This window comes from Pristis pectinata, unplaced genomic scaffold (genome assembly GCF_009764475.1).
Source record: "Pristis pectinata isolate sPriPec2 unplaced genomic scaffold, sPriPec2.1.pri scaffold_152_arrow_ctg1, whole genome shotgun sequence".
In the NCBI taxonomy this organism is placed as follows: Eukaryota; Metazoa; Chordata; class Chondrichthyes; order Rhinopristiformes; family Pristidae; genus Pristis; species Pristis pectinata.
The window spans coordinates 51,551-61,007 of NW_026262490.1; the positions used below are offsets into that span (position 1 = coordinate 51,551).

General features: G+C 53.2%; 1 pseudogene; it reads left to right on the forward strand.

Annotated features, from left to right (window-relative positions):
• The first annotated feature begins 3,265 nt into the window (after window positions 1-3,265).
• On the forward strand, window positions 3,266-8,277 carry LOC127567168 (nicotinate-nucleotide pyrophosphorylase [carboxylating]-like; annotated as a pseudogene).
• The last annotated feature ends 1,180 nt before the right edge of the window (window positions 8,278-9,457 follow it).

Below are 9,457 nucleotides of genomic sequence, written 5' to 3' on the forward strand. Positions count from 1 at the left end.
TTCTGGGTAAGAAGGCACAGGACTGCTGAAATTCGGGGACAGGGTCAGAGATCAGAGCGAGGGCGATAGTCAGGACCGGGAGCAGGGAGTCGGGTGTAAAGAGGGTTTCCACAGTCTGAGTCCAGACGTTGTCGTCCGGTGAGAGTTGAGTATCCCGTCCCCCTCCCCACGGTACCTTCCCTGTATATCTCCCCACACTCGTCGGTCGATCCTCTCTCTCTCTCCCACCCCTCTCCCACTCTTTTCATCTTTGTTTCTCCTTCCTCATCCACTGCAGCTCTCTCTTTCACCTTTCCCTCCTTTACTCTCTCTTCCCCGTTCCATTTCCCTCCATGTCTCGCTCTATCCCCCTCCCTGTTTTACCCTGACTTCTCTCTCTGACTCTTAAACCCTGAGTATTTCTCTGTAAGCCCGACTGTCTCTCTCACCCCGTCTCTCTCAGGTAACCGCGACACTCTCTGCCTCTTCTTCGCCCTCTCCTTCTGCTTCTCGTTCCTTCTCCCGCTTTGTCTCCGCCTCTTCTTCCACCTCTCTCTGTCCCGCACTCGTTCTCTCCTTCTCCGCTGGTAACCGCTAAAAGAAGTTGGAAATAGCGGGCTTTCTGTGTGAGGTGAAATGTCTGCGCTGTGCTGTGGATCTGTCTCTGGATCGATACTGTCTCAACAGCAGACCGTGGACACCAAGCAGACACCTTTTGCCCTCTCCCTATCAGGCGGACAGTGTTTATCTGTGGTCCAGTGTGGTGCAACACTTCACAAACAGAGACAGAGAGGGGGAGTCGGTGTTTCAGAGAGCGAGAGAGAGAGAGAGAGAGAGAGAGAGAGAGAGAGAGAGAGAGAGAGAGAGAGAGAGAGAGAGAGAGAGAGAGAGAGAGAGAGAGAGAGAGAGAGAGAAAATCCGGGTGAGCAGCGTGTCCGGTGTAAAGAAGCTTTCCACAGTCTGAGTCCAGACGCTGTCGTCAAATGTGAGGTGAATGTCCTGTCTCCCCCTCCCGATGTGTATCTCCACTCTCGCGGCTCCTGTCCCCTCTCCCACCTCTCTCCCAATCATCTTTCTCTCCACTCCCTCTCTATATCCTCCTCTTTTGCCCTTTTTCTCTGTGTCTTCCCCGGTTCACCTCCTTCCCTCTCTCTGTTCGTCTCGTCATTTCTCTGTCTAACCCCGAATCTTGTCTCTCACTCTAATCACTCCCTCTCTGAATCCCCGGCTCCCTCCCTCCTCTTCAACCCCGAATCTCGCTGCCACTTTCGAACCCAGATTCCCTCTCTGGAACCCCGACTCTCTCTCGCAAACCCCGACGTATCTCTCCCTCTCCAACCACTACTCTTTCGCCCCTCTCTCTCTGAGCCCGACATCCTCTCACCTTTTTCAATTTTTTTTATTCTTTCAAATTAATACAGATTAATACATATAACATCGGTAATTATTCACGTAATACAAAGAGATCGGGAGGACAATCATAACATATATAATCATAAAGAATAAAAAATACATTCTAGACCCCACGGTCTCTTAGTAAGCCAATACAATACAAAAAAAAATCGAAAAGTGAAAGAAAAAGATTTATTGTATAAAAAAGAACCCTCAAAATAAAAAAAATTGTAAGTAATAAATCAAAACAAACTAAAAAAAAGAAAAAAAACTGGACTGAAATTTCAAGATGAACAAAGAGCATCATTATGTCGTCAACTCCGCTCCTGTGACATCCTCTCTCTAACCCCGACTTTGCTTTTACCCCGATTAACTCTCTCCGTCTTCACCCCGATACATTCTCTTTCGCCTCCCTCTCTCTCTATCAACCCAACTCTCCCCTTTCTCTCTCTCTGTTTGTGAGGTGTTGCACTACTCTGCACCACAGATAAGCATTTACCTGGTGATAGGCATAGGGACGGGTGAGTCCTTAGTGTCCAGTGTCCTCTCCTGAAGCAGTGTCGACAGAGCAAGAGAGATCCCCAGACTAGCCCTGACCTTCCCACTGACCCAGCGACACCGACTGTTCCATCCCTCAGTCCCGGCAACAAGGGCAGAGAGTGGGGTTGGGAGTTTCAGGCGGAAAGATAGAGAAGGGGATAGAGAGAATGGGCGAGAGAGTAAATGAGAGAGAGGGAGAGGGGGCAGGGGAGAACGAGTTTCACAGAGAGAGAGAGGAGGGAGACGGAGGATAGAGGGAGGAAGAGATTGAGGGAGAGGAGAGACAGGGGAGAAAGGAAGACAATAGGGAGCGACTGTGGGATAGAGAGGGGAGAAAGTTGACAGAGAGAGGGGAGAATGAGAAAAAGAAGAAACACGCGGGATCTCCTGAGCAAATCTAACTCTATCTTAGGCTTCCTCTCTCCCCTTACCCGGGAGACACAGTTGGAACACCCTCACAAACGCCAACACATTGAACTCCTTCTCCCACGTCGTATGCAGGAAGAAACACCCGGGACACACTCACTAACTCACACCCACTCTTACCCACCCTCTTCCCCTTACTCTGTACATAGGAGAAACACCGGGGTCACGCTCAGCTCCTTCCACGACCTCTCACCCTCCAGCTCCCTCATACTTAGGAGACATGCACGGAACCCCCACTCACTAGCATTCCAATCTAACATTCCCCCCCCGTACCCAGGAGATACCCCAGAAATCCCCTCACGAACTCCCACCCCCTCTGAACCTCCCTCTAATACCTGTGCCCAGGACCCCACAGAACCCCACACTAACTTCCAGCCCATATAACCTTTCCCCCTCTCCACCCTCTGACCCAGGTATAACACCGGTACCAACCTCACCACTACCCCTCCAACCCCCTCTCTCTCCCCTGTATCCATTAAACACACGGGACACACACACTGATTCCACACCCAATAAACTTCCCTCTTCCTCTCCGCGACCCAGAAGACACAGCCGGTACCCTCTCACTACCACACCCGTTAACCCGTCTTCTTTCCTGTAACCAGGAGACAGACCGAAGACCCCCTCACTAACATCTCCCCCCTCTAAAACTCTCGCTATTCCCTGTAACTAGAAGACACACTCTGGAACCCTCACAAACTAACACCACCTCGAGCCCACCCTCCATCTTTCCACTCCCCATTCCTCGGAGACACAGCCGGATACCCACACAGGCCCTCTAACCATCACCAGCACTAACGCCCACCCGCTAGAACTCTCCCTGCTCCTCTAACGCTCAGTCCCCCGACACCCAGGAGACACAACCCGATCCTCCTCGCTGACACATCCCCTCTAACCTACGTTGTCCACCCTACAGAGACCACGGACCATGGAGCCCATCCTTGACCCCTTCCACCTCCTGCCTCCCTCTTCACTTCGCCGTCTGGCGCGCAAGTGGCTGTTGGAGGACTCGCCCCAGCTGGATTGGGCGGGGGCTGTGGTGGGTGAGCGTCCAGTAGGGGCCACCCTCCTCCTCAAGTCTCCCGCGGTTCCAGCCGGCTCCCCTTTCGCCCACGCGGTCTTCCGGGAGGCCGGCTGCCGGGCCCGTTGACTGAGGCGGGACGGGGAGGACCTGGAGCCCGTCTATACAGTGGCCCGTATCTGGGGACCGGCCCGGGCCCTGCAGCTGGCCGAAAGGTCCGCCCTCAACCTTCTGGCCCGGGCTAGCGGGGTGGCCACGTCCCGCCGTTCCACTCAAGAGCTGGCCTGCTCCCTGGGCTGGAGTGGGCGGCTGGCGGACACTCCCAAGACCACCCCTGGCTTCCGGCTGGTGGAAAAACACGCCATGGCGGTGGGTGGGGTGGCGACCTGCTCATGTTCAAAGACAATCACCTGGTGGTGGTCGGCGATATCGCTAAGATAACCGATGCTGGAGGTGTTATTGGCTTTGCAGCAGGAATCTGGGTGGTTGGTTTCGGAGTAAACGGTGTCGGAAAGCTGCTGTTTCCCTGATAACTGGGAATTGCGTGGTTGTTTACCTCGAAACCTGCAAGGTGGATCTTAGATTTTTCCTGGTTATTCCGGATGATGTGTGTGGTTGCCTGGTTAACCAGGAACAGGGGGTATTGTTTCCTTGGTAACTGTAGGCAAGGAGGTTGGTTGGCTGGGTAATTTGGAACATGGCAACTTGATTCCTTGGTAACTGGAGCACCAGCCGGGTAGTTGCCTTGCGAACCGGGAGGCGGGAGGTGCTGTTTTCCTGGTCACTGGGGTCTTGGCCGGTTCCTGCCTTGGTAACCCTGACGCGGAGTGCTCCTTCCCTTGTTGCTCAGAAGAAGGTGGTTGGTTGCCCTTGTAACCGGAGTCGGGGTGTTGTTGTTGTTCTGGAAAATTGGGACTAAGCTGTTGGTTTCCTCGGTAACTGCAGGCGTGGTCTATTGTTACCATGGTTACTGAGGTCGAGGCGGGTGGTTGCCTGAATAACCGGGAGGCAGAGGGTGTTACTTTCCTCGTAACTGAGAATGAATTGATTGACAGGGCAATAGAGAGGCAGTGTGTGTTCTTTCCCTGATAACTGGGACTGGACGGGTAGTTTCCTGAGTGACTGGGAGGGGGAAGTTGTTTTCCCTGTAACTAGGGACGAGGTAGTTGGTTGCCTGGGTAACCGGGGACGGGTGGGATTGTTTCGTCCGTAACTGTGCTGTGGCTGGGCTGTTGCTTGGGTAAGCAGAGATGGGTGATGCTTCCCTCGTAATTCGGGACTAGGTGGGTCGTTGCCTCTGAAACCTGGAGGCAGGTGTTGTTATTTCCCCTGGTAACTGGGATCGAGGCAAGTCATTCCCTCGGAAACCGGGAGCCAGCGCCAGTTCTTTAACTGTGAACAGAAGCGATGGGCAGCTGCTAGCCTGGGTAACCGGCAGCACGGTCTGTTGTTTTCCAGGTAAGTAGATCTCGACGGTTGGTTCCCTGAGTAACCGGCAGTGGGGATTGTAGTATCCCAGTAACTGGGGACGAGGCGGCTGGTTGCCTGGGAAACTGAGAGGCAGTTGTTGTTGCTCACCTGGGACCTGGGGACTTGGAAGACTGGGAGGTCGTGGAGTGTCGTTTGCCAGGATAACCAGGAGTGATGCCTTGTCGTTGTCTTGGTATCCAAGAGCGGAGGTGTCGTTACTCTGGTAACTGGAAGGCAACGTGTCATCATCTGGTAACATGTACAGGGGGGGCATTGCTGGGGTAATCTGAGCAGGATTACCAGGGTTACCGAGGCAGCAATGGGGAGGGAGGGGGAGTGAAGGGGCCAATGATCGGATCCCTGGGCAAGGGGGCGCCATTCTCTACCTGGGTAACTGAGGGCAGAGGTCACTCGTCATCTGGGTTACCAGGGTAGGCAGCATCTTGTGTTGGCAAGGTAACCGGGGCTAAGGGCTGGTAGACACTTTGCCTGGGTAACCTGTCAGACGATGTGGTTTGTAACCTGGGTAACCATACAAGGGCGTGGGTGTTGCTCTCAGTTAACCTGATATCCAGGGGCAGGGTATATCCGCGTAACTTGGGGAACCAAGAAAAAGTGATCGTTGCTCAGGAGAGCGGACACAGGCGTGGGATGACGAGTGTTAACCATTCAACGACATTTGGTAGACTCATTGCCTGGTTACCATGGAGTCATCCAGCACGGAAACATGCCCTTCGGCCCAGCTTGTCCACGCCGACCATAACATTCTCCCTGCAAGTCCCAGTTGCCCGCGTTCGGTCTATAAACCTCCAAGCCTCTCCCCTGCATGAACCTATGCAAATGCCTCTTAGATGTTGCACTTGTACCCGCATCGACCACTTCCTCATTCCATGTACTCACTACACTCTGTGGAAGGGAGTTACCTCTCAGGTCTCTTTTGCATGCCTCAGTAATTTCTTGTATCTGTACCCCATGGTTTTGCTCCCCCCAACCCTGGGGAAAAGACTATGACCGTCCACTTGATCCATACCCCTCGTGATTTTATATACTTCTTTGAGATCACCCCTCATTCTCATACGCTCCAAGGAATAAAGATCCAGCGTGGCCAACCTCTCCCTGTCACTCAGGCCCTCCAGTCCAGGCCACATAATCGTAAGCCTCTTCTGCACTCTCTCTGGCTTGACAATGTCTTCCCTCTCAGAGGCTGACCAAAACTGAAGACAATACTCAAAGTGCGGCCTCAACAACGACTTACATTTTGCCCCTGCGACTAAACTGGATGCCCTGACTGATGAAGAACAGCATGCCAAACACCTTCTTCGCCACTCTGTCCACCTCCGCGGCCGCTTTCTGTGAACTGTGCACTTGTACTCCCAGGTCCTTCTGTTCCATAACGCACGTCAGTGCCCTGCCATTGTCTGTACAAGGGCTACCCTGGTTTGAATGTCTAAAATGCTTCACCTCACACTTACCTGATGTGAAGACCATTTGCCATTCCTCCGCCCTTCTCCACAGCTGATGAAGATCTCTCTGCAAATCACTGTAACCTGCTTCACTATCAACAAGGCCCTAGAATTTATTGTCATCAGCAAACTTGCTAATCGTGTCATGTTTATTGATACTCGTATCATTGACATACACAAGGAATAACAGAGGTCCCAGCACTGAACCCTGGGGCACTCCACTGGTCACGTGCCTCCTGTTGGAAAATCGGACACCAACCATCACACTCTGCTTCCTATCATCGAGCCAATTCTGAACCGACCTCGCTCGCTCCCTCTGAATCGCATGCGACCAGAACTTGCAGATCAGCCTGTCATGCGGAACCTTGTCAAAAGCCTTATTGAAGTCCACATAGAAAACCCCACTACCCTATCTTCATCTGTCCCCTCAGTTACCTCTTTCATAAACTCCAAAGGTTCGTCAGACTAGGGTAATAGGTGACCGTTAACCAGGTAAAAAGGGGCCAATGTGCACAGATTACTGGGATAACAGGGATCGTACGGTGTATTTACTTTGGTAACCAAGGGGGTGATTGCTGTGGAACTCGTAATCCAGATATCTGACGCAAGGATGGGTAGTCACTGGTTTACAGGAGTTAAACTCGTCGATAACCAGTGGGAGAGCGGAGAGATCATTAATCAGGGAACCAGGACCAGACAGCAGACACACCGTCCTCTGCCCTTCCGGGACCAGATATCAGTAACACCGCCGTCTCCCCCTCTGACTGCGTCTCTGTTCCCAGGCGGTGCGGGAAGCCCGGATGATGGCGAGTATCTATAACAAGATTGAGGTAGAGTCGCGCTCGCTGGAGGAGGCACGGCAGGCCGCTCTGGCAGGAGCCGATATCGTGATGCTGGACAACTTTACTTCCCAGGAGATTGTGTGATGGAAAGAAAGAGCGAGCGAGAGAGAGAGAAAGAGAAAGAGATAAAGAGGTAAAGAGAGAGAGAGAGTGAGGGAGAGAGATTGAGAGAGAGAGCTGCTCTGAGAGATAGGTTCCTTGGGTGTGCTGTAGAACAGAGACCTCGAGTTTCCGGAGAGTGGAGACACAAGCAGACAGGCTGGTGAAGAAGGCGTTCAGCACGCTGGCCTTCATGGGACAGGGCACTGAGTACAGGAGCTTGGACGTCACGTTACAGCTACATAAGGCGTCGGCTTATCTTTTCTGCACCCTCTCCAGCTGCAGGAGGGATGTGATTAAGCTGGACAGGGTGGAGAAACGTTTCTGCAAGATGTTACCGGGACTGGAGGGATCAAGTTATAAGGAGACATTGGAAAGGTCGGGACTGTTATCCCTGGAGCGAAGGAGGCAGAGGGAAGAACTGACAGAGGTTTACAAAATTATCTGAGGGGCAGAGATCAAGTGGATGGTATCAGTCTTTTTCCCCCAGGATAGCGGAGTCTGAAACTGGAGGGTGCAGGTTCAAGGTGTGAGGGGAAAGATTTAAAGAATCATGTTTTTCATTCAGAGGGTGCTGGGCATGTGGAAAGAGATGCCAGAGGAAGTTGTAGGGGCAGGTTCATTTAACAGACACTTGGACTGGGACAACTATCGGAAAGGTTCAGAGGGACATCGGCCCAACGTGGGCAAATGGGATAGACTCAGGATGTCACCTTTGGTCTGCACGGAGAGGTTGGGCGGAAGGAGAGACATCTGCAATGTGCTGACACTCTCGCTCTCCCCCCAGGGAGTGCAGGAAGCCGGCAGGGCCCTGAAGCAAGAGTTCCTGCGGTTGCTGATCGAAGCCAGCGGTGGGATCACCCAGGAGAATCTGCCCCTGTACCTCAGCCCTCACGTCGACGTCATCTCGCTGGGATCATTCACGCAGCAGCTGACCGCTCTCGACTTCTCTATGAAGGTCCTTCCCGAGCTGGGCAGCGATCCCGAGTCTGGGTCCTCCCCAGCACCGAATCCGTCGCCGGGATCGAGCGACTTCGCCTTCTAGGTTGCGGGTGGTGGCAGTGTGAGGGTGTGTGGGGAGACCGAAGTCTGCTCCCTTTCCACCGGCCCGCGTTCAATAAACGGATTGAAACGCTCTCACCAGCACGTTCGCGTACGTTTTGTTGCTGCGCATTGGTCCGGCCGATTGTACCGCGGGGCGGGCATAGACGGGACACACACACACACACACACACACACACACACACACACACACACACACACACACACACACACACACAAAGACGCATACAGATACACTTAGACCCACAGACTACACTACCACGCAGCAAAGGCTGCTTCGCCAGCACAGTTCACCATCCCTTCTTCATCCTTCTCCCTCCCGCCCCAACTCCCTCTTACCTCCAACCCCTCTCTCTCCTCTCCACTCTCCCTCATTCCATTCACCCTCCTCCTGCCTTTCTCTCCCTCGCTCTCTCCTTTCCTCCCTCCCTCACACGGTCTCCGTCACTCTAGTTCTCCCTCTCATTCGTCCACCCTGCATGGAGCCCCGTCACCAGAAGGGATGCCAGTGAATCGAGGAGGTTCTCACCCCCATCTACTCGAGGAAGCTATTAGGGATGGGCGATAAATGGTGGCAATCTCCCCATCTTCCTGTGGGGCAATTAGGCATGGGAAATAAACGCTGTCGCGCCTCAATTTTCTGACAGGCATGAGGGATGGACAATAAATGCTGTCACGCCCGCCGATTCTGGAGAGCTGATTTGGACTGGGCAATACATGGTCCCAAACTACCCACCTTCTTGAGAGTGTAGTGAGGGATGTGAGAAAATGTTGGCAAGCTCCCATTTTTCCAGAACTAACAAGGTTTTCCTGTCGGCAAGGAAACCCGGACCTCCGGAAAACATCCGCACACAGGAGGCTCACTCCGACGCTCACTCACGCACACCCATGCTCGAACTCACAAACCAACCCGGTTAACCTGAAGATTGCGGTCCGCCACACTCCCTAACCTAAAGAGAGAGAGATAGTCGGAGTTAGAAGGAGAGGGGGGTGGAAGTCGAGGTTGGGGAGAGAGAAAGAGAGAGAGCGAGAGAGAGAGAGAATGGTGCAGAGAGCGAGGAGAAGTTTAAGAGAGAGCGCCCAGGCTGACCAAAGAGAGGTATTCTGTGTCAGAGGTTGCATGAGAGCTAGAATTAGACACGGTCAGGTTTCAGAGCGAGGGG